The 26,073-nt window shown below is 40.0% G+C and overlaps 1 protein-coding gene across 3 annotated transcripts in view; it reads left to right on the forward strand.

Annotated features, from left to right (window-relative positions):
* disp1 (dispatched homolog 1 (Drosophila)) overlaps positions 1 to 26,073 on the forward strand; it is a 110,332-nt gene that overhangs the window by 53,274 nt on the left and 30,985 nt on the right. The window contains exons 3-5 of one of the 3 annotated variants that reach the window (XM_047388912.1): positions 14,939 to 15,001; positions 16,481 to 16,538; positions 16,628 to 16,699. The gene's annotated coding sequence lies outside the window, so the exon portion shown is untranslated. Of the gene's footprint in view, positions 1 to 14,938; positions 15,002 to 16,480; positions 16,539 to 16,627; positions 16,700 to 23,451; positions 23,824 to 26,073 lie in introns of those variants that run through there. The other 2 variants (XM_047388911.1, XM_047388914.1) reach the window with 2 other exon arrangements.

Below are 26,073 nucleotides of genomic sequence, written 5' to 3' on the forward strand. Positions count from 1 at the left end.
GTCACTGCCAAGGACTACCGAACCATTCTTGAGGACCATGTGCATCCAATGGTTCAAACATTGTATCCTGAAGGCAGTGCCGTGTATCATGATGACAACGCACCAATACACACAGCAAGACTGGTGAAAGATTGGTTTGATGAACATGAAAGTGAAGTTGAACATCTCCCATGGCCTGCACAGTCACCAGATCTAAATATTATTGAGCCACTTTGGGGTGTTTTGGAGGAGCGAGTCAGGAAATGTTTTCCTCCACCTGTATCACGTAGTGACCTGGCCACTACCCTGCAAGAAGAATGGCTTAAAATCCCTGTGACCACGGTGCAGGACTTGTATATGTCATTCCCAAGACGAATTGACGCTGTAAAGGAGGCCCTACACCATACTAATAAATTATTGTGGTCTAAAACCAGGTGTTTCAGTTTCATTGTCCAACCCCTGTATTTTCACAGTAACAGGTATCCAAGCCTTTTCTCCTGCTGAAAGGTTAGAGTGAGAGGTGGTGTGTGGGTGGAGCAGCTGGAGGCTGAAGCCTTTAACCTGAACGTTCAGATTACCACATTTTTGATCTCTTCTCATTTCCCACTCACATCTCCCAACATAAATGAAATAGCCACAGTGCTTTCCAAAAGTGTTCACACACCTTGAACATTTGACTCATTTATTTGACAAATAAAAGTCTGAATTGTGTGGTATGCACTCATTACTCCCCTTTGTGCTTTTACCCCTAAAAAAATCCAGCAAAACAGATTTCCTTTACAAGTCACACAATTAAAAAACGGAGTCTTTATTTGTGTATTGTAATCTATATATTTAAATTTTAAATCCAGCTGTTCAGAGGTTTGTTAGAGAACATAAGAGAACAAACAGCATCAGGGAGGCTAAGTACCACAGCAGACAGGTCAGAGAGAACATTGTGGAGACTTTTAAAGCAGAGTTGGGTTTTAAAACAATATGCCAAGCTTTGAAAATCTCACATTATTAATTCAATCTGTTCAATTCATTATCTGAAAATAGCAGTATGGCACAACTGCAAACTAGCGCTTCACAATATAGATCCTTACTGTCATTTAAGTGTTTGCTATTTTTCTAAGCACTGATGGTTGCAGTTATTGGTCAGCTATTATGTTTTATGTGTCACGCATTAAATGGGTGGATGTCTGATTGTAGTGTAAAGCGCTTTGGGGTCTGTGGGGCCTTAATAAAGCACTGTACAAGTGCAATACCCCGATTGCTAATAATATATCAGGCCATTAAAACAGACTTATTGTACCTTATCGTACCTCCATAGATCTTAGTAACCAAGATGTTAAAGCTCAAGGGAAATAATGGGGTCCTTGTGATGATGGAAAAAATGCACAGAGTAAGAAAAATGTTGGTTAATGACAATCTGTATTCTCACTACAATACTCAACAGCAATATTAGCTCCGATTATGACAAATAACAAGATAAGTTACCATAACTACACAGATGACTCAAAGCTCTGGATTGCAATGTCACCAGATGACTATGAACCCATTCAAGCATTGGGTAGATGCGTAGACCTCATTAATGCCTGGCTGTGCCTAAAGTCCTTACACTGGCTCCCAGTATCTTAAAGAATAGTTAGTCTAAAGGTCGCTGAATAGCTTAGCACCAAAATACATTCAAGATTTATTGCTGTTGTATCCACCTCCCAGACAATCCGGGTCTTCTGGTTCCAGTCTGCATCCCCAGAATCACAACCCAACAAGGAGAAGCAGCATTCAATTCTTATGCTCCACTAATCTATTTCTAATTTGTTTAGATTTGCCTTTGATTATTCTATTTAAACTATTAATTAAAACATTATTAATTCAATCTGTCCAACCTTTCTTTACTTTCCTTAAATATGCCAATGCTATGTACTTATTTCCTGTCTTTTCTTATGTTTTCATCTTGTAAAGCACCTTGAATTGTCTTGTTACTTAGATGTGTTATGCAGATAATCTTTCCTTTTCTCGCATATTGCAACTTCCCCTTTTTGTAGTGTCACAGGTCCCCACAACAAGCTTACCAAGATGTGTCATCTGCCCGAACTGGCCAGGGTAACAGAGCATTAATCAGAGATGCAGCGAAGATGCTCATGGCAACTCTAGAGGAGCTGCAGAGATTCAGGGCTCAATTTAGTATGCCAACATTAGCAGCATTCCACAAATTTGACTTTAATGAAAGAGCGGCAAGACGAAATGCATTGTTCGAAGAAAGCCGATTTAAAGTTTGCCACGCGTCACATTAACAAGAAAACCTGCTAGAGGCTGCAGAAGACTTGAGACTCAGACAGAGGTTCACCTTCTAACAGGAAAAGAATCCTAAATATGCAACCAGAGCTACAGGAAAATGGTTTAGATCAAATCATATTCATATGTTAGAATGGCCTAGTCAAAGACTCAGCCTAAAATCAACTGAGAATCCGTGGCGAAAATTGATCTTTACAGGTGTACTCCATCTAGTCTGAATGAGTTTGAAAAAAAGTATGGGTAAATATTCCAGTCTCAATATGAGTAAAAGTGATAAAGATGTAACCCAAAAGACTTCAGAAGGTAGTTTTACAAAGTATTGACTCAGTGTGACTGAATGCGAATGCAGGTTTTATAATTTCCCCCCACTTCACTTTTAGGCAGTTCTTTGGGTTGGTCAATAACATAAAATCTTAATAAAACCCATTTCGGCTTGTTTATAATGTGACCAAATACCATATAAAAGCCATATGAATACTTCGTCAAGGCACTGCAAAACTAAACTATATTTTCCTAGTTAAAATTGTGGCTTCTTCGGCTGCATCTAGAAACCCATGTCTTATTTTCCCTTAGAAAATGGCAATTGGGTTTCTTTTGTGTAGAATTGGATTAGCTGGGAGATGTAGCCTGGAGGGACATGTGTATTCACAACTCCAATGCGTCTTTCTTTTCGGCGGCATTGTCTGATGTCGAGAATTGTCTTTGCTCCATTGTCCTGTGAGTTCCGCTGGTGGTCTCCGGCGTAAACGGCTCTTGAGGAGGAATCCCTTTCTAAAGTGCTCCTTCCTCCATCCCTGCGTTTCTTTCTGTGGTCGACCTCTTGACTGTCTGCGTGTTTCTCCGCCTTTCATGCAGCCCCTCTTGTCTTCATCACGCACCCACATGCACACACAGACTGAGCTCTGTCCCATCGCAGAGCTAATCGCTTATTGCGTTTTTAGGTGTCTGTAGGCAAGGAAGGACCCTGCTGGCTTGTCAGCGTCTCTGACACCTCTGTCACAATGGATCTCTTGCTCTCCTCCCACTCGTTTCCCTGCCAAGCTGGGAAGAGTAAATATTTATCAGCCCCCATGACAATGAGCCAGCTTGGGGGAGAAAGCCTTGGACTGGAGCTCAGGCAAGTCCCTTGGCAAGGCTGATGTTAGTCAGGAAGGGTCGTAGGGAAGTTGGGATGGAGCCTTGGAATGCAATACAGAATTACATTTTATAAAAAATAATGATGCTGTCAAGATAGTAATTTGTTTTTAACCAAGACCACAAAGCAGATGAGTATGTGTAGTTATAGTGTTCTTTCAGACCAAAGGTACTCATTTTTAGTTTTGCTAAATTTTATGACTACTTTTTTGGCATTTAACAAGATCTTGTGGCACATTATCGCGCGATACTAAAATGACAATATTTCTTGTGAAAAGGAAATCTGTATTTCAAATCTCTATGTTGTTTCCTGTCAGTATGACTTCATCTGGTGGAGATGGTCTAAACTATTTTCGAGAACCCTGGATGCAAAGATAAGTGCTTTTATCAGATATCTATATGTGAGACTTTTATTTTGAAGTATGAAAGGAAGTAGTTTAGGAGTTGCTCGCTTGCGTTGACAGACTCAGAATTTTGGGCACTCATTAAAAAGGAAATGGTGATAGACAAGATATGAGAGATTTGTAAATACTGGGAGGATAACTCATTAACTACAACCAAGGCTAATGTTACACCAGCTTCAGAAATTTCATTTAATGCTGAACTAAAGGGCTATTTCATTGTTATATATTTATGACAACTATGCTGCATTTGTAAAAACACAATAATTGACAATTTTCTCAGATTTTCGGCATAAGGACAATATCGAGACAAGCATTAAAAGCAAAACATATTGAAGAGCTAACCCTATACTGCCTACAGATTCTATAAAACACAGTTTGTTGCTTATGAAACCTTCATTCTAATTTTGTGAAAACTAGTTTTCCCAAAAATACTGCTAACATCTCATCCCATCTCAACCTTTCTCCTGAACCTATTTTTATGTTTTGCCTCATCTCATTAGCTGGATGTATTGACCCTACTACGTATACAAGTGACGCACCGTCTGTATAGAAACAGATGTTTTATTGTCAACTCCTAGTACGTCGAGCCGTTACAGACTTACAGATGGACTTAGAAATCATCCTTTGTGAAATAATTAAGATTAAAGATCTTCAAAAGGTTTTATTCTGTGATCTGGCAGACATTGGGGCCCTGCAAAGGATATTGAGGGGAGCTAAGAAGGTCGTTTGAGTGTCCCTACCCTTTTGCCCAGGACCTGCATCAGAACTACTGCAGGAACAGGACTGTCAGAGACTCCTCACACTTCTTTAACTTTGTTTAACTGCGTCCCACAGAAATCCATCACACTATTACACAGCTTTCCACCTCATGTTGTTAAAATACTAGACCCCCGTCAAGACTATCCTCTCCTTTTATGTTTTTATCCAATGAGTAGATTTTCTCACTACTCTGCTGAAGAAACGCTGTCTCGTTTTGTTTTGTGCAATGAACTGACAAACTGATCTGATTTGTGGAAAGAGAAAACATCCTAAAACCTAACATTCAATAAAATGTCAAATAGCCCTGGTGAGCTTTTTACATGTGTTTGCAGAGCAACAAAGAATCACCATTACTGCAGCTGTACGGTAATGAAGCATAGACATGTCATCCTCTAAACAGGGAAGGAACCACCTGCCGAATAACGGAAACACAGTGAATTACAAGCAGGTGGTTCCATGCAGGTTCCTTTGGAGGGATTATGTACCAGTTAAACAGTTCCTGTACTTTCATGTAGAAATGCTGGATTTGCAGGAGGCAGCTGAGGTAAAATGCTTTGTAAGCAAAAAAAAAAAAAAAATAGAATTTCAGAACGTGTTAAAATGGTAATATTACACAAGTTGAAGAGTTTTGGTAAACGCTGCAGTTTGAACACAGGTTAATGTCATTTTTGTGACATTCATCTATGAAGTGCAGCTTTCTCTCCTTTCTATAGGACATAGGTTGTGTGTTTTTCCCATTTTTTGCCATATTATCTTGCTCCCAACTTATTTTTCCTTACTGAGAAGAGCACACAGCCACTGAGTCAGCACATATTACCGATGCAGCAACCAAATCAAATCTTTGTCAATTTGCTTGCTGCTTTGCTGATCTTCTCCACAGGCATGTTAATTGGCCCAATCAGATTTGTTTTGGCTGAGCTCCATAGTGAAGCTCTAATAAGTCAGATATGGTGTGAAAAAGCTGGTAAAGGCTTGAAATGGATAGGAGTAATGAGACACATGTCTAACAGAATCAGATTTTTAAAATGTCGTTGATTTTTGTTTGAGCACATTGTTAATTTAAAATGACCTATTCTAGTAAAAAGCAAACTAAGACATGTGTTCTTGGACAGTTTTAACCCAAAGTTGTTCCACAACCTGTTTTGTTGGGTGTTTTTTTGTTGGGAGCATTGTCCAGTTGGAACTCAATTTTATCCGGGTATATTTATTTATTATACTGTTAATTTTAACTTTATTATCCCAGCTATTTTGTGCAGCTCATCAAAGCTGCTGACATTGAAACAAATCATCTCCATGCTGCTGCAAAAACCATAATTGACTGTTATTATAGTGTTATTAAGTTTGAAAGCCTCTCCTCAACTTTTTGTCCAGTTTGACCTCCTTGGTTTGTCCATGTGGGTAGTGGCAAATTTCAGTTACGTTTCAAGGTGAATGTTTTTATATTTTGGATTAGAGATGTCTTTCTTTGTTGTGGCTATCTTACTCCCTGTTGATGTAAAACTGGCTTCTCTGTGGACAGTGACTCTGGTGTTCCACAATCTCTTCATCTTTTGATAACATTGAACCACGTGGATCCATTCCATTCAAGACTCTTATAAAAGACTGACTCATTTTGTATTTATTTAAACTCATTTAAACACAAGAGGTTATATCAGAGAAATAACCTCTGGGAGAAAATTTAAGATAAAATAAAACTTCCCACCAATACATAATTAACTGGTGTTCTGTGTGTGTTTAAATTATTCTGTGATATTGATTATCATTTCATTTTAAAATGTGTAAATCAGATTTGAATGTACAATCTTTTAGATTTTTCCTTTTTTTTTTTTAAGACTAGATCACTCTTAACACACCACACACAGCAGGAATAACTCATAAGATCATCTTAAGAGCCATCCTGATGATTGGGGCATGTCGTAAGGGGAAGATCGGGTCAAAAATCGGCATAGAAATCCTGCCGTGTAAAGCAGGCATAATATACTTTAACACTGGTTTTGGGATGGATAAAGCACGCTTACATTAAACCTCAGCAATGGCCTGACCTCAACCATATTGAGAATGTGTGGACTATGCTTTAAAGTGGGATTTCTGGCTTGAAACCGACACATTTCAAAGAGCTCTACCAGTGGTCAAAAATCCTGCAGAAGGTTAAACACCCCTAAAACTAGAATATGTTCATTAAAATAATATGTTTCGTAGTTTTTGACTTGACTATAAACAACAGTTTTCTTTTTGTTGGTATTGGATTTATCTTTGGACATGATTAAAAATAGTAAATCACCTTCCAGCCACAGTTAGAGGGACTAAAAAAGTCAAAACCTCAGGTATTTTTCTATTAGAAAGTTTATTGGTATGCTCGGGAAAGGATTATACATATTAAGTGCAGTTTTAGCCCAACAATTGGCATGTATATTAGCGTCATGTTCTTGGCATGTGTTGAATGAAATATAAGCAGGTAAATGTGGAAATCTTGAACTAAAACAGCCTGAGCAGATAGTTTAGTGTTCTACAGTTTGATTCAGCGGATGTGTTTCTATTATAATTGCTCCGTATATTCAATGTGGAAATAATTTATTCAGGATTAAACCTGAGTATGAACATCCTGTTTGCATTTCACTGTTCACCAACTGTGAGACTTCGCAGAGCCTGGATTAGCAACAATCCCCACGCTGTAGATATAACTGTGGTACCTCTTGTCCACCCATTATTATGACGTTTGGGTCCCGTTGACCCAGTGCATGATGTAATTCCATAAGCCTGTCTCTAGTAATTTCCTTTTCATTTTTAATGACTCAGAGATTAATGCCAGACCAGCGATGGGCCTCCGACATTTACAGGGCGTGGATTTTTTATTTTTTTTCTCTCATTTGGTTTTAGAACAATTTTGCACTTTTTATTAATATTTATGGACATATAGAGGCTGCTAATAAAGTCTGCACAGGTGGAAGAAACTGTACAACCTTTGCCCTTATTTTCACTATTTCACTATAATCTGTCCTATGTAGAGCCAAAAGGCTAAACCCACCATTAAACCTGTTACAATAACAACTTTTCACACATAAGGGAGAGAAGATAGGGGAAAAAGGCTTATTTCAGCCATTAGGTCAGAGCATCAGGGATAAACATACCCTGATTTTTCTGCAGCTCATTTCTGTTCTGCATGTGGTGGCATGGGGCTGGGGATGTCTTGCGGACAAACACACACCTGCACAGCTTCACACACACACACACAAAGAGAGAGAGAACCACCTGTAGGCCCTTTCTCCCCCCTATGATACTGTATCAGTTTTCCTTTTGATGCAGAGTTTGTTTTTGGTCGTCGAGGCTCAGTGGCTGCAGAGGGGGTCAGATGTTGGGTAAATTGGATGAGCTGTCAAAGAGAGAAAGGGGCACCGCTATTGTTTCACTACAGTTTGCTTTTTTTCTTAAAGCTGGCACCTTTGATCAGAAGAATTTCCCCCAGCAGAGTGGAAGATGGAGAAAACTCCCGCTGCTCTTCACCTCCTTTATTCACCCTCATTCACAGCCTTGCATCTATCTGCTGCATTAGAGCAAACACAATGTGCGTCTTTGTGTGTCGGAAAGAGGCAGTGGTGCATATATGGGATTATTTCTGGGGTCCATTTGTCAAAGCGTACATTTATCTTGGCGCCCCACTGGTGTCAGACCTGCTGCTTTCCCACCATGTCTCTATTACAGGCTGCTGGTACTCTAACAGACACACAACACCAGACCCGACGGACATTTACACACTCATGAATAATGTGCATGAACAAAACTCTGAGCTCTACTGTACGCGGTACTCTGACAAAAGATAAATGAATACAAGAAAGTGATCCTGAGACAAGCAGACAGCTCAGCTCCACCTTGAAAGTTAGCAGAAGGTCCTTGGATGTTGGATTTAGCAGTGTGCTTAAAAGGCCCTGAATGTTCTGCAGGCTTATTGGTACTTTGTTCATATTGTGAGTTTCAGCAATGAGTCTGGATTACATATTGTTTTTCTAAGGGATGCTCAGTAACATTGGTATCGGTCCAATAGGTAAAACTGGGCAGATATTGATAACAGATGTTTTGGGAGGGGGCTGGCCAAGTGGTGTTTCTTTGGTCATGTGACAGTGATAGTGATGCAGCACAGGATTGTGTGGTGCTTAACTGGAACAGATAAGCAATGTCAGCAGTGTGGTCATTTTTAAGTTGTCGAAAGGGTAGGGAAATATATAATATACATATCGGCCCAAATATTCAAATCAGTGCATCCCTAATTTTTCTTACAACTAACATGCTGGTTCTTCTATTTTTCATAAAGCACAAATCAGGAAATTTGGACAGCATCATGGAGCCACTTATTAACCAGAGGAATTGGGCTCTGGCTTCCCTAACAGCACCATCTGCTTAGCCAGAGCATTTCTGGGTAAAAATAATAATATGCTGTCCATGAAGATTAGTAAAAAGAACCTATTCGTCAGCTGTGTGTGTCACAGCGTTTGCAAAAGTATCCTTAAGCGTTGGCGTGCTAAAACTACCAACTTCCATGTACATTTTTGGGATTTTACCTGATAGACCAACACAAAGTAGTGCATAGTTGTAAAGTTGTAGGAAAATGATACATGGTATTCAAAGTTTGCCCTGCTTGTTTTTTCTTTGGGTCATCGCAATAGCTCGGTCTTTGAAAATTCAAGACATTAAAAGAACGTAAGGCGCAAGATGGGATACAGATCCTATGAAAGAGACTTGAAAGGAGTACTGTGATAAAGTGTCAAGTGTGCATGTGTGTTTGAGTGTGAGACATGGAAAGACAAAAGCAGCTGCAGAGGCCTGGCTCTCACCCCTCTGGTGCAGACCTCTCAGCAGGGAGCAGGAAGGGCTCCAAGTGCCCTAAGCTCAACACCCCCAGAAACAGAGACATCCCTTTCTCCCACACATGCATAACCGAGATTATATGGATTCGTGCATTATACACAAAAGGACCATATTGCCTTCTTGTCTCCTCATTATTTAGACCAATTGAGTCATTTAGTTTATTAGTACTCACCGTTCTGTTTTGGCCCAGAAAAAGGCGACAGTATGGGGGAAACTGTGACGTGTGTTTTTTGAGAGCGTCTCTTTTTTTTCCCCCCTTGTTTCCTGAACACATCCCACTGATGTGGAGCAGGACAGGTCTTTCAGAGTCATCCAGCTCTGCCACCCTCTCAGTCCCCACAGGGACCCTACAAGAGCCCACTTGTCCTTCATTGAGATGACACAGGATGAAGTCACTCTGTTTGCCTTGGCGCTAGCATCTTTGTTTTCCACCACTGGGCTGATTTGCCAAGGCCCTTGTTCTCATAGCGCAGCGCTCTGCCCATTGCTCAGTGGGAGGGTCCAGGCTGTAAAACTTAGTTTCAATGGTGTAGGCAAACTGAATCGGGCTCCAAAGAACATATCTATTTTAGTTTTGTCACTATTTATTAACTGTTTTGGGAAACAAGATAACAGATAGCCATCTTTAACAGATAGCTAAATAACCTTTTAATTATCCTGAAACTTGTACTGTTCTGCATATATCTGAAACTAGTATTTATACACACCGTCCAGATTCCATGTTAACAGATAATGAATGAGGCAGTCATTAGCAAGGCTTACCTAATAAATGGCGTATAGTTGAAATGATCTTTGCAGAGATTTGTTTGCAATTATTCCACATTATGTTCTTTAGTTGCTTAGTGTGCTTCCATCTGCGCTAAATAAGATACCAGCAGGAATGAAAACAGACGGTTGATATTAGAAATGTGTTCTGTGGCACAGCTCTGTGATGTTTTTGGGATGAGACAAAGCTAATAACTAGTCCCTACTACTGTATATCCCTGCTGTTGATAATAAATAAAGATGTGATGGAAAACCCAGAAATGCTAACAGTGGAACATTCTGTTTAGTCAAAATGAATTTTATCTGTCTGAGATAAAGTCTGGATCATAAAGATCCTCTGAGATTGGGAAAGTACCACAGGGGGGCCTGAGTTTAAGAAAGTTTGTGGACAGGTCTTCTAGCTCCTTGCTTTGGCGACACTCAAGTGACATTTCAGTCTACAGAGTCGTTAGTTTGCATTTCTAAAATCAAAGGAGAACAATTTTCTTCTTTTCCCCTTTTCCTTCCCCACCCTCATCCTGAAACATGTTCCATCCTTCTTTCTCGCACCATCACTCCCTCTTTCCCCCGCATCTGTATTTCTGACAGCCAAAAGCTTTTTGGCTTCGAGATGTTATCACACACCTCCAGTATTTTCAATGATGGAAAAAAAAAGTCCAGATTTCCCTCAGAGGCCCCCTGGAGAAATTCAACACACGGTTGCTATCTTTTAGGTTTTATCACAATTTTCTTTCAGCGTTACGTTAACCCATATTTGCTTTAGATCCTCGCTGTTAGGTGTTCAGCATTAAATGTTTGTTTCCTGCCTTTACATAACGCACATTTAGATTAGTGCATAGCTCACTAATAAATGCTCTGCAAGTAGATGAAAGAGGATGTGGACAAACACACACTTGTACACAGTGTGTGTTAGGAATGGACTTTGAAGGGGAGCGACTCTTGTGAAGTTCCATTCCTCAAAGGTCGCTCTCTTCCTGAAGAGCAAACGCTAACTATTTCACACGCACAAACATCTGTCTGCTAAATTCCACCTACATTTGTGTCTCGGCCTTACTTTTTTCCTCTTTCAGATCAAACCAAGTCTTTTCCAGCACATTAAGTTTACTTTTTCCATTCTGAAGACCCTGCTCATTTACAGGCTACTTCTTCTTCTGCTTCCCTTGTACCTCAGAAGAACTTTGTATTGGTGTACACCCCTTCCCTAAATCTTACTCAGTCCCATCCTCACCCTCTCCGCTCTTCTCCTTCTGACATAAGAATTTTGATTGAGCTGTGTATTTTCCCAGACAAGGAGTTCCTCAGTATTTGGTAAGAAGAGAAGAGTGAGAGGTCGAGAGGATCATCAATAATGATCTGTGTTAAAGAAGGACAAAAGAGCCTCTAAATCTTCTAACACCATGTGAAATCCTAAAGAAAAACAGACATAATTAGAAGACTGAACCGAGCCAGAAGTGTACATATTTTAATGTGCTAAAGCAACAGGGGTGAAACAGCTGGCCTCTGTTTTTAATTTCCAAATGCTGGCTTGTTGGTGTGCCAAGAAGTGCTTGGCAAGTATTGATTCTGCATGCATTTGCCAAACCCTACGGGACTCTGAGCCTGGCTATAATGTAGGTTTATATTTTTTTTAATTGCTATATGCCTTGAACTATACACAGATGGTCAATTTTATACAAAGCAGAGGGGTCATTCTCTGGCTAAAGCAATCGTCTACGGTTGTGGAGAGTCGTGTCTTTGTCGCAAACAGGTTTCTAAAATCCCAGCAATATTTTAAAGAATCAGTAATCACTGTAGAAATATTTGGATCAAGTTTGACCAAAGTATTAATATTTTGATCCTAAAGCTGATCACAGTCCTGATTTCTTGAAAAACAAGGAGCTAGTCCTTTATGGATGTTGACAGACACCCTTTTCATTAACCAAACCACAGTGTAGCAAGATGTTTTCTTAAAGTGGTTACTCTGTGCACAATACGGGAGGGTCCTCCTCCATAGAAAATAAAAAAATATTTTAGGGCACAGCTGACAGGTAAGGTTTTTCGGGTTTGTTTTTGCCACCCACTGGCACAATGTTGCCCTGGGCACTTAGCCCAATAACCCACATCAAAAACAGCCACCACAGGAACTTCCCTAAAAAACCTTACAATTTAATACAAATAGACATATTTCTGTTTGGCACAGGTATCACCTGAAAACAAAAAATCATGTTTCATATATTTTTAGGATCCTTTTATTTCTCCATTTGCATTTTACGTACTTTCACTGACAAAATATCTAGGTACTCAGAAGGAGTGGTGGAATTGGTGGGGTAATTTGGTACACCTGCAGACGATTGGTTTTGCAAGAAACTGGCTGGTCTAGAACAGCCACTGGGAGCATAAGTAGGGGCATTATAGGTGGAGAAATACAGACAATTAGACAATACAGACAAGTACAGACAATTTCCACAGCAGTCACCAAAGTTAGTAAAGGTCATCAAAGGGCAGACGATGTTTCTTAGACACTTCACAAAGCACTAACCAGCACTTCATGATGTTTAAATTAGTGATGCGAGTAATGCAAAGTTGGAGTCATGCATCTGCCTGGTGTGTGGGGTATACAGATATCACAGTGGCATGACATTAGTACTAATGGGTACATAAGGATATCTGCATACATAATGAAGACTTTGTTTACCCAAACAGGACCAATAAAGGAAGCTCTTCCTATTAAGCATAAAACATTACAAACTCCATGGTATATATGATTGCTCTCCAGAACCCAGGTATTTGAGTCTGAGCAACAGCTTGTCACATCCTGTGTTATATCTTGATGACTGACATAAGCCGAACTACTCGTTCATCATCTTACAATGCGGGCTGCCATTAAGACAAAAGCAAGGTTGGTTGTGTCTGGAGGGCTGCTGTAACCAGGAGCAACAAACTGATGACGAATAGCGTCATATCCTTTTTAACAATGAATCTAGGCTCTTCAAACCCAAAGATGACCATTGCAAATGGTTACGGAGAAGACCAGTCTTGCCAGTGTAACTGAGGAACATACTCATATTACTAATCCTGGTGTGCCAATCCATAGGATGTTCTTTCAGGTTGCCTCATAGTTATTCAGGGGCCCCACATCCCTGACATTCAACATCCACATGTCTTAATCTACCTGAGATGGTACACTAGTAGTCATTCAGCAACACAATGCCAAAAGCAAAAATGGTACATGGGTCTTTGGACTACCTGTTTTGTGTACAGGTCCTCACATTGTCAGCCTTGTCCCCTGCTTTTAACTGTGTCTGGCTCGAATTTTAACTCCGACCCTGAGACGATCTGCCAGATCTCGAGGTCTAGGTAAAGCCCTTGTCGGACCAATCTCGGCAGAAGAGGGTATAATAGCTTTATGACTCTGTTTTGCACCTCTATCGCTACATACATTCATACAAAGGGGGAACCAAACCTTGTTGACTTCAGACCAGCATTGTTCACTGGTACAATTAAGTCTGTTACTTACAGTTTAACACCACCAGTTTCATTTGATTTCCACTTCTTCATCTGGGTACAGTGAGTGGTTGGTTAACAAAATAAGAGTCATGAGGCAGGTAAAATTTATCTTCATCATATTGTACAGGCACCAGCGGTCCTGTTCTTTACTGTAGGCTCAAGTGAAAGCAACTGACCTGAACTAAAAGAGATTGGCAGGAATTTTAGCTGCACCTTACTGTCAACATTCTTCTCCCTGGTGTTGACTGACAGCTCAGAGGTGCGAATTACATCACATGCATGTTTGGTTGTCAAGTAAAAACCTGAGCCAAGAATGTGTGTGGAATCACATGTTACCTTATTTTTTGATGGGTACAATAAAAAAAAAAGGAAAAAAAACAAAAGCCTGAGGAAAACATGGATCAGTCGAAAGAAAAGTTAAAAACACATTTCAAACAGGACTTCTCTGGTTTGGAAATGGTTGCCTCTTCGGATCAGTTCTGAGATGTTGCTTAAGCAAATTCTGTCTTGAGAGCTAACAAAACACAATATTAAGGATTTTTTCCTTCTTGTGCCATTTCCCTACATATTTTTTATTAGTAATAACCTAAGTTAAATAAATTTAGAGCTTAATGCCAAAGTAATGATTGATTGATGCCGTAAACTTCTGGTAAAGTAGTCTGTAGACTGAAGGAATAATTAAGAGAAGTAATTTGTCATTATTACATATACATTAAAACATACAACTTTTTTCTAGGGACTACCAACGAAGCATCGTTTTCCTTAAGATGTCAGGAGATCAAACAGGATTTTTTAGAGTAGTAACATCCGTCACAACTCTTGACACCCATTCACCAGTGGCAGTTTCTTAAAGGGGAAAACACTTTGGCAGCAAATAGTGTTGAAACATATGACCCTATTATATTCTTTCAAACAAACCCCACCTGGCATATTCCGGTTGCCATTGGACCCTCCAAAGCATGGCCTCTAGTAATTCTTTTAGAACCTTTTTATATTCAGAAGCATGGATGCTTTTGATTTTAAAGACTCCCTTTAGCACAGCGTGTCTGTGTGTTTAAAAATTGACAAGATGTTCTTTTCCTTTAGCATACATTGAACAGAATACTAGACGTCATCCTTATCTAGTTTATTTAAAGCATTGATGATACTGAAGAACACAGTCTGGAAAATAATTGCCGGGCACTACGCCTCGGAACGTCTCCCTGACCAGACGCAGTGTTTTTTAATTTATAGGTATTAAATAAGGGTGTATTTTTTGCTTTGTGTTTTAGATGTCGGTGGAGATCCTTGTTCAGCAATTATGCCTATCAACCATTCTGCATTCAGTATCCATGGTAACCATAATGCATTACAATTTAAATTGGACATTTACCGCAGCATTAGGATATTTCAAAGCGAAATCCCTAACTTTGTTGTCTGGATGAAAGGATGTTGGCTGCCAGTACTGCAAATACATCACTGGAGTCAGACATGTAGCTACAGAGCCAGTCAGAAACAGATCGTTGCTTGTGGATTGCAAGCAAGCCGAGTCGTGCTGAAAACACGACGTCAGAAGACTATCGATCACTGATTGGGTAGGGGGCGGCGTCACTGGTCACAGTATGTTTTATTAACTAATCTTCAACCGTTACATTATGTACATTGGGCTTTTGTGTATATGACCACTATAGCAAGCTAACAATAGGTTGCGTTAGCTTACCCTCATACATCATCTAGCTTTAGTTTGATACCATTCCATGGATTCCCTCTCTCTGCTGTACTTATCCAGAGTGTTTCATCTTGCCACCTGCAGCCTTCTCTGACAACAGCCATTGACTGAGCAGCGGGTCCTCCATTGTTGCTGTGTTTGTGTCACTACAAATCAAATCACGTTAGTTTTTCAGACTGTGGGTCCTCCTTGCTATTGATGATCCCGCCCACATTGAAATGGTACTCAATCAACCAAACCGTGTAGACCCAACCCTACACAGTCTAGTAAAGTAGGTACCAATGGAAAATAGGCAAAAGGCACTTTGCAGTCAGCCAGCTCACCTTAAAGGCATGTGGTCCAGTTTTTTTTCTGCATGAAAAGTTTGCCCCTTAAAAAACAAAGTGTAACTATTTAATTGACCCCTGAATTGAACCTGGCTAAATGACGTCAGGATAAAGCTGCGCTCACCTCAAATTCATTTTGTAAAATCAGCATTGTTCAGTTCTAAGTTCTCAAAAATGTATTTTGCTCTCATGAATGCGTTCATGGACAGGATTGTTAGTAATGCCACACTACCATCAGTCTGTGTCTGTCTTTCCTCAAGAGTTAATAGACCCGTCCCTTAACTGTAAGATTTCCAAAAGGCTGCCAGCATTCCCTAATTCAGCATGTTCCATGACTGACTGAGTTGAACAAAAAAGGATGAAACAGAAGCACTATGCTGTACATTTGGCTACTTGACGTCTCCTGATGTCTAACTCCCTGTTGCAGCAGCCTGAATGAACAGTCAACATGCCTCATAGGAAGTAGTCTCCTTTAAAGAAATCTACCCCTTTCTGTTTCCTTCCACATCATTTAACAATTAACATTTCCCTGATCCTGAAAAAAACTAACTGTGTCTCTTCCCTCAGTAACAACTGCTATAGTGAAGAGTGTTGCTCTCGGTGCTACCTGGTAGTACCTCTTGGCTCCTTCCAGAGTGTCGTTTTATGAGGTGTTATTAATTTCTGGCTGGCCTGTCTGGATCAGTGTAAAATCATTTGATTCCAGTAGCCATACAATTTCTCTTTAAATCTCTATTTATTTCTAGTGTATAAGTTCTTGTCTTTTTTGTTCATTACAGAAACAAACATTGAGGGCTAAAGCCAAAGAAATGGCACAATTGAGAGGTCTACATGGAGGTAAAATGCTAATAACTTGTTCTTAATATCCCAATGTGGGTCTTTTCTTTTGATCATAACCACTTGATTTTTTTCTCGTATTTTATCAGAGAAATGGGAAAAAGTGAGAAGGAACCAGATGTAGGACCAAGGGCAGGCTGGACTCCAATGCGACTCTAAAGGTACAAACTGAGACAAGATTTTAAACTAAAATGCCTATATGTAACTGCTTTAAAGACCATCACCGTTAACCTTTAGAGAACATCTTTATCCAAAGAGTCAGACTTTACACACATGCATGGTAAACCGGAGCGCCTGCTTTATTTGGACACATTCCAAAGAAAGTGGAGCTTCCCAGGAAGACCATCACCTGTCAGCTAACCAGACATGTACAGATGTTTGAGCCAGATGGTTCTTGTGCTAAATTAGTCTTTCACTCTGCATTTTATGTGCAGTGAAACGTTACGCCTGACAGCGTATAGGAAGAAGGATGGGATTAAATGAAGTAAAACCTAATGTTGTCCTGGCTGGTAGAGGAAATATAACTCAGCTCACTTGGCTTTCAGTCACTCTTCAGGCTCTTTGGCTCCTTCCGGACATAGTCAGAGGCCGCACCGCAGCGCTAATCAGGTGAGAGATATCCATCCTCACAGCCGAGGTGTCGACAGGATAGGGTTTCAAAAACTCAGACACTCAGAAGCCTGTGTGAAGTGAGAGATCCATGCTTTGTCTTTTTTCTCACTCAGACACACCATTTTTCTTTATGCATTATTATTTTATTAGCGCACCCCTTCCCCTTTAATATTCCTTCCGCTACTTGCCTCTGTCCCAGGAACCAGACAGTATTGCACTTAGGGGTAGCTGCAATGCTTAAGGGGCTTCTAGCATTGCCTTCCCCCTTTCTGCATATATGTCTATGCACATTAAGGCCCAGTATCTCAATGCTGTATTAGGTGATTGCTCGTGTTATTGCAAATCTAACAAGTCAGATCATGCCTAAACGTACAGGACAAAGCCTTCCAGACGTTTTTTCTTAATATTCCTCTCCTGTTTTTCTTCTTGCAGCTGTTTGAGGTTTTATGGCCATTTCTCTTCCCCTCTGTCCTTAGTGAAAATGACAGTTTTGAGTTTAGGGTCTATATATGTGCTCTGTGTGCTTCAGTTCAAAGGCTGACAGTGAATAGGAATGATTGTTATTGGAAAAATTATCTGAAAGCAAACTTGGAAAGACATTAGATTATTTCTGACATGTCCTGCTAAAGCCTTAAATGGTTTAGAAACATTCTGCCCTCCTCTGCCCTCGCTCCCGCCTTTAACCCCTCCCCTTTGCTCTTTATTTTTTTCTGTCTGCTAAACCTGTCACTTTGATGAGTTGTGTGCAATCTTCTCAGGGGCCGTTCTGCTTTCACCAGGGCCTCCATCCTTCCCTGTACAGTGCGTGGCCTTTGATGTAGTCCCTCCTTTAGTTCCACGTGGGGTAGACCTCGGCCTTGCTCGACTAAAGTTAAACTTTTCTACTGTAGTACATTTTAACACCACTTTTGTACTAAATGTAGAGGTGCGTTTGTATTGTGTTTGCTTTCAAATGAGATAGACATGTAATCCAACACATTGAACCCTACACAACCCATTACTACCAGGTTATTATTATTCGAGTCAACTACAAAGCGCTGGGCGGCTTAGGCTTTAACTGGCCTCAGGGCCAGCTGTGAACAAGCGTCTCACTACTGCAGATGATTAAACTTGCTATATGAACTGTGTCCTAATCGTGGTGGACAGCTAAAATTAAAACCAGGTAGTGCCCTCCGCCTTCCCAGCATTCCCTGAGATAAACCTCCACCCCCGCTGAGCACAACCTGAATGCATTTTTAAACTATGGCTCAACGTTTTTTCTGTGTGGATTCCATGCTCTGAATTATTGTGCTTTGATTTCTGTGAGGTGCCCAAGATGAACCTAAAGCCAGCCGTTGTACTCAGCATCTTTGGCATATTAGCTCAGTTAACCAAGGACTTCATTCCAAGTTGTTTCTTTTTGTTTGTTGCTTATTTTTAAAGATTAATGTTTACAATTGTTTCTATATAACATCTATATAACATCTTAACCTTGAACTGTAATGAAAGGCTCTAGAACTGAGGAGTTATGGAAAATTACACATAAAGACATGTAATAATGTTTTGTGCGTTTGTTTTATTGTCAACCTGACCCAGTTCCTTCAAAAGACTGGATTATAGTACAGTACAGTGCCTTGTAAAAGTAATATATGTAAAGCACTTTGAATTGTCACGTTGCTGAAATGTGCTATACAAATAAACTTGCCTTGCCTATATGGGTTTCCAGTTTTTTTTTTAAGAATTGAACAATCTGAAGAATGTGGCATACAATTGTATTCCACCCCCTTGAGCCATTACTTTGTAGAATCACCTTTTACTGCGATTGCAGCGGTGTCTTTACCAGCTTTGCACGTGTAGAGACTAAAAGTGTTGCTTGTTTTCTTGGACTTGGGGCCATTAGAGTTAGTTAGGAAAAGGCAGGATTGTCATGTATTTAACTCCATCCATCTTCTAATCAACTCCAACCATCTTTCATGTTAAAACTGAACATACGCAGCCCCGCAGCCTGATGCCCCACTTTGTATTACCAGGGAGACACAGTGTGTTCACTATGATGTGCAGACTTTTTTTTTTTTGTGCCACACATAGTGCTTTGCATTTTTAATTTTAAACACCTTCTTCCAGATGTTTGCTATGTATCATAAATACCTTGTGGTAAACTAAAAACAAAACTTTATTTTTGAATCTGTTCCATAAAGGCCAGATTTGTGTTGTGCACATCAAATAGTTGCCCTGTCAACACATTCTCCCACCTAAGCTCTAGGTCTCTACAGCTCCTCTGAAGTAACAATGGACCTCTTGGCTACTTCTCTGATCAATTTTCTCCTTCCCAGCCTTTCAGTTTAAGTGGATGAGAAGGTTTTTGGTAGTTTTGCAGTTGTTCCATAATCCTTCCACTTTCAGATGATTGATTGAACTGAGCTCTGTGAGATGTTAATAGAGTACACCAAAGTACAAACACAAACCTTTCTATTGGTAAAAAACTTTAAAAAGACTATGTGCTTAACTGTTATCAAACATGTTGATATAACCTTAAAAAACCTTCCTAAGGTGATTGGACAGTTTCCTTTTACTGTGAGATTTCAGTGTTACAATCTTTACCCAGCACTGTAGTCCTGGATGGAGAGTTAGGGGAGAATAGAGAGCGTTTTAAAGTAGCGATTAAACTGAATAGAGAGGAGCAGCCAACATATATAGTCAGTCATCTATAATTACAGAAAACTGATGTGTCAAGACTGGGTGCGTCCCTTTCAAGAAATTATGTGGTCGAGTGTCAGATAATTAAAGGCTCATAACTGTCTTTTTAAGAAAAGTTCGTGAAAGCCAAATATGGACATTTTTATTTTATTTTAAAAGTACTATATGTAACTGGTCAGGGTTATATGTAATTTATTGTGGCGTACCGCCACAGCAAAATAAAAGCCGCCACAAAAATCGCCACACCTTCAGAATAAAGTTTTTTTTAATACATATATGAATGGTATGTGAATAGATAGATATATATATGCGTTGTTTTGTTAATTTTTATTTACGCACTTATACTAATCATAATCAGAGAGTTTGAAATTTAAATATAATGAAACCTTAAAATGTACTTTATTTTTAAAACCAACACCGCCGGCTCCTTCCTGCCTGTGAAGCTGCTACAGTGGAGGAAGATTTCCACATCCTCCGTTCCTGCTCTGTTCCGTTCCGACCGACGGAGCAACTCCGTTGTTATGTTAATTAATGAGAACAGTTCCTCATTCTTCGTGACTACTCCGAACGTCACCGTTGACGGACCCGCTCTCCGTCAAATTACGGAACAACTCCAATATTCTGTTCCAATCCGGTCGTCTTGCTCCGGCCGGGTCAACCCGGTGTACTTCTCGCGCATGCTTTCTTCGGGCTCCAAGGAACTTGGAGCAGACATATGTTGCATTTGAATGACAGTAATGTAGTTAATGAATATAACTTTTACCTTAATGTGTAATGTTTCAGCAGACAGGTCAGGGCTAAAGTTGTGGAGAAGGTTAAAGCAGGGTTAGGTTATGAATCAATGTCTCAAGCTTTCAATTTGTCATGGAGCTCTGATCGGTTAATACTTACATGTGAAATCGATCTACTTGTCTAACTTGTGCACGTTTTGTTTGTTTTAAAATGTGAAAAGTGAAAGACTAGAGGAACTGCAGTGCTCTAAACTTTTCATTTGTATCTGAGAGCACCACCTCTAAAACAAGTTAGTACTGTTTCACGGGTATTGTTCAGCGTTTCTCAATAAAATAAGATTGGAACTGTTATGATTTGGGGTTGTTTGGTTTTGGGTTTTGGGTTTTTTCTTTATATGTTCTTCACAGCTCAAGTTTTGAATCATGCTTCTGTTTATTATTTTCCTGTTTTTGTTTCATGTTTTTCTAGTCATAATTCTATTAGTTTCTTTCCTTGGATTTGCATTCTGTTCAAGCCATGTTTTGCTCCTGTCACATTGTGTTCTCTGTTAATCAACTTTATTCGGTTCACCTGCACCTAGTTAATCTGTCTTGCTTCACCTGGTTCACACTCCATTTATACACACCTGTTCTGTTTACACATGGCGGAAACATTTCTCAGATTGTTCTCAAACCAAGTCTTGTTTTTTGATCATGCCATGCCTGTCTCGCCTGCCCGTTTGTTGTTTTGTTCCTGCCTCCTGCTGTGAGCGAGTTTTTGTTATTAAACCTTTTTTACTTACCAACATGCTGCCTTCTAGTCTGCATTCTGGGGTCCTATATCTCGCAAGCCGTAACAGGAACATAGAATGTGTTTTGTGATCTTGTAGTACATAACAATGTAAGTTATAACAAATTCGGCCAAAATCAGAGAACCAGAAAACTCCAATCGGTGCAACCTTACTTGACGCTCATTCCAATTTTTTACAGAAACCATTTATTTTTTTTGGTCCTTTGATTCAAACTACTATTTAACTGCGAGCGGAATCAGATTTTAGTCTGAATGGCTCACAATCCGCGACCCACATGTTTAGAAAGAGAACATAGATGTCACACTGCAGCACACGGTTGACAGAAATAATCATTTTTTAAGTTGTTGAGCAAAGGGAGCCAGCAATGTTATGACCACATCATAACAAGAGAAAGAAAGGTACAAAAAAAACAAAGAGCACAACTATTAACAATGGCCTTTTGTGGAGCAGTGACTGCTACGTCTGTAGAAAGTCTGTGGATGTGGAGCCTGGACAATGATGTAAAAGTCAGATGAATTGCAACATGACCGATCAGACTGCAGCCGCTTTGAAAAATATCAGATACGTATCCGATTTAGTAACACATATGGAAGAGCCATCACTTCCTCTCTTAGGTTAGCTGGTCTGTTTGCATTTTCTACTTCCAAGGGACCCAAGATGGGATGTACCAGGGTTCCCTTGTTTAATCCATACCAGAATTAGGATGAGCTTTTAAACGGGCTCCAGTATGGCAGACTATCCATTTAAAGTGGAACAAAAATGGTAGGTGGGAATCCCAGGTATGCCTTGATACCAGTCACCAACCCATGTCTAGCTGTGGCCTGTGCATGTAACAATAATTAGATCCCTAAATATCAGTTCTCAGGGGGCCGATCGTGTTTTAATTCTGCCTCTGGTGTAGATGGTAGCTTTTTTAAATATGTTAACTATGATGTGCCATCTGGGGTTAATGAATATGTTCTGAACCTGAATTAAGATCTTTTCACCTCTTCAACGTAGGTTACTGGTCATTTCTTTAGCTACTGAGATGTTTTATTTTTCCCTCTGATTAATGGATATGATTTTAAGGTTTAGGCCACATTTACACCTCATTAAAGCATGACTCAATGATATGGCTATAATGTGTGTTCCCCTGATTTAGATATAGATATTATGGCTAAACTGCCTGGTCTAAAGATAGTCTTAGACTGAAGAAGCATAGACTGCAAAAACGTCCGTAAATCAGGCAGGAAACACCCAAATGAAAAAATCAAAACTTAAAGACAGTCTAGTTTGATTGAATATAAATAAATTTCAACATTTCTTCAGCTGTGACACTGTGGTAATATTATAAATGTGCAAAAAATGCCTTGTTTTGTTTATTTGGGAGCTAAAAAGTGAGAGAACCCTGGTTAATATAAGGATATATTTACATATTTAGACTGTAATGGCAGATGGAAACAACACTCATTTAAAGCCATTAAACAGTCGAGGTGTGCATTAACAAGACAACTTCTCATCACCAGAGATGACGCTGAGTTTAACAAAAGAAAAATGTCGTTTTTTGAGAAAGAATTAGAATTTCCAACCGCAGGCTCTACAGCGACATACTGCAGCTGTTACAACACAGAACAGGCGAGACAGAAGGGAAATGGGAGTCCACTAAGTATTTAGGAGTGTGTGGTTGTGTAGCTTCTCAAGTAAAGACACTGTCAGTAATTCAGATGTGACTCCAAGCCCAGCTTCTTGAAACGTTTTTTGTGCTTGTTAATGTGGGCTAAACCGGTCTACGTTTTGTCTAGAGAATAAATGATATAAAGGTCTAAAACAAGTTGAAAAAATCGTTCAGTTTTAAACCAAATGTATATTTTTGCCCAGGCAACAGTGGGCCTTTTCATCATTGTTTAACCGTGTTTTCATCCAAAAAGATGCTCGCCTGGATGTTAGCATTCTTAATGATTCATCTGTTCATTAGCTGTAGGACGTCTTCCATTTTTCCTGTCACAGGTGCTTGTTTTCTGGTATTTTTCGGTGACACCACCTCTGGGCTCCTAGCAACCGTTCAAGTGTTCAAGAATGTGTGTGACGAGGCGCGTGCGCGTTCTGTGTGTGTCGGCTCGTGCCGCGGCAGTGAGTGGGTTAAAGCAGACGGCGTGACGGTCCTATCAGTGCTGCTCGGAGCAGTCCCAGCCCACCTCCTCCTGCCTCTGTCCCTCCGCGCAGAGGGAGAGCACAGAGCCGGAGCTACAGTGTGTGTGTGTGTGCGGCTGTTGTCATTCTGGAAGGACACACTCCAATGCGAAACAGACCTCTCTGCTCGGTACTTGTTGCTGCCGTGTCGGGTTATTTGTTTGTTTTACTCTGTTTGCAGACATTTTAAATCCACCGGACCTCTTTTGTTATTTTTCGGTTTTATCTCCGGTGTTTGCGAACGACTCCCGCTACGGAGCCCACTGGAGATAAGCAGCCCACAGCTCCAGGAGGCACAAAAACACGGTAGGGTCGGAGTAAACCCGGGTCACTCATTACAAATTGCATTTGCTTTTTTCAGACCTCTGTCTTTCCTCCCGAAGAGTACTGAGCTTAACCCAAGAACGTGTTCAGTTTGGTCCCTTTTGGGTCCACGCGTCCCTCTCATTGAGCGTCACTATGTCTGTCCAAAAGACTTGGCTCATAGTACCAGAAATAGCTGAACACTTTTTATTGTATTTAGTTTTCACAGCATATTACCTCCCTTGAGTTTGTTACTGAAGGTCCTGTGGGGTTTGATCTCACACTTAGCAGGATAATCCAACCTTAATGTACATTTATTTAACTTATTTTGTATAAATTTACTCTGCTATTATATCTTAAGCATACTGTCCTACTTCTATTGAAAGACTTGTGGGGAGTTTGAGCATGGTATGCGCATATGCTGTTGTTTACCAAAATAGAAATAGCAGACATTGGACAAAATACATACATTTTAAGTTAAAGTTTAATATTCGTATTGATTTGTAATCGGGTGAACATTTTAAGCATTTTTTTTTTGTCTTGGTTGTAATCATAAAACAGGCTGTTTTACTTTGAGACTCGACTCGTACCCTTGAGCCACTCGCTCCACTTGGTATGTTTAACAACCCAGCTGTGAGTAAGTGCCCTGAGGGGATCATATATGACTAAAATCCCTCCTGACGAACAGAAAGCTGTCAGAGAAAGCTGTATCCCAAAGCCATGTGTGTACTTCGAAGGGGGCAAGTGCCTGCTGTTGATGTTATTATTGTGAGGAGCAATGTTGTTATTAACAGTCTCTTGACTGATTCCTGGTAATTGCTGCCTATTAGTTTTAATTAAAGGGAAGAAGGATGCTTTGCCGTTATGCTGTCGCCCAAGGTCTCAGCATTTCTGTCACACACCCCATAATCATAATGTTGACATGAAAGACAGCAGAAGGAGCACTTTATTACCTTCATTGTTCCAAACTGACTTGCAACAGGAATCATGTTACAAATTGTTATTTTGGTTTTGTTTAATGTAGTAAAATAAATGTTCTGACTGAGGACTTGTGTATTTTGATAGGAGTAGGGATTTAGAAACTGCAGGTCTATGGAAAACATGGCGGTAAACAACCTTTTATCGGATTTTGATTAATTTGATGAAGTAGAGGTTAGGGTTTTAGTTCATCTCTTTTTGCTCTTTTTGTCAGTCATAAATACAGATTATATTTCCATGCATTTAAACACAATAAATCTAGAGTTGCACCAATCAGAGATTTTATGGTACATTCCTGATCAAACATTTTTTTAAACTTAAAAATACCCGCTGATACATATTCTTATTTCTCTTTAAGTGCTAGAAATTACATTCAATATTATATGTAAAATAAAGATGTTATTTTATTCACAAAATTTTTATGGTAAATAAAACTCCTGTTTTCTGTAAAACTCAGTAATAATGAAAACTTTTAGTCCTCTTCCTGCAGTATTAACTTCCATACCAAAGAGTGTTTGCATTGCAACCCGTTGGCGCTTGGATATGTTGTGTTCACTGACTGGGAAAAAGCTGGGATTTTAAGTTTCCAACCAAGCGATAATTAATGAGGGCAAAATTTGCAATGATTTTAAATCCACTAAAAGAAGAGTACAAAGCTGTCTCATAAAGCGATTAGAAATCCCTCTGTGCTGTCTTTGAGGCCAAACCTTGAGTGATTTATGATTTATTGGCTCAGCTGTTTAGTTTTCATTTTGAATAGAGACACAAGAATCTGACTGTGTCCACAGCCGGTCCAAGGCGTCTCACCTGCTGGTCAGCGCTTCGTACTGGCACATGGTACAAGGTTGAAAGCAGACTTTGTTACAATGTTACAACAATTGCTGCTAAAATATATTTACTCTCACCATACCCAAATGTCCAATGTATGCTACAGTCTAGCTTTTTTAAAATCAGTTCAAGCTTTTTATAGCAAAAGATTAAAAACTAATGACCTCATCTGGATTTCCATCAGAGCTCCACCATTTGTAGCTCTCCGGACTCCCAAGTTTTCCCCCGTCTCCACCTCTTTTCCAAACCTCACCCTCCAGCCCACCTCTGACCCCACCAGGCTCCCTTTCTTATATTTCGCCACTCGGTCACATTGAGGTGTCGCAGATCTCATGGCTTGCATGCGCTGCGTGTCGGATGAGGACGGCAGACATATGCGACGTATCGTTGCCGCTCTGATGCAAGTTTTATCTGTTTTATCGCAAAATGTTTCTGCAGGTCAAGGGT

Source organism: Girardinichthys multiradiatus, chromosome 15, assembly GCF_021462225.1.
Source record: "Girardinichthys multiradiatus isolate DD_20200921_A chromosome 15, DD_fGirMul_XY1, whole genome shotgun sequence".
NCBI lineage: Eukaryota > Metazoa > Chordata > Actinopteri > Cyprinodontiformes > Goodeidae > Girardinichthys > Girardinichthys multiradiatus.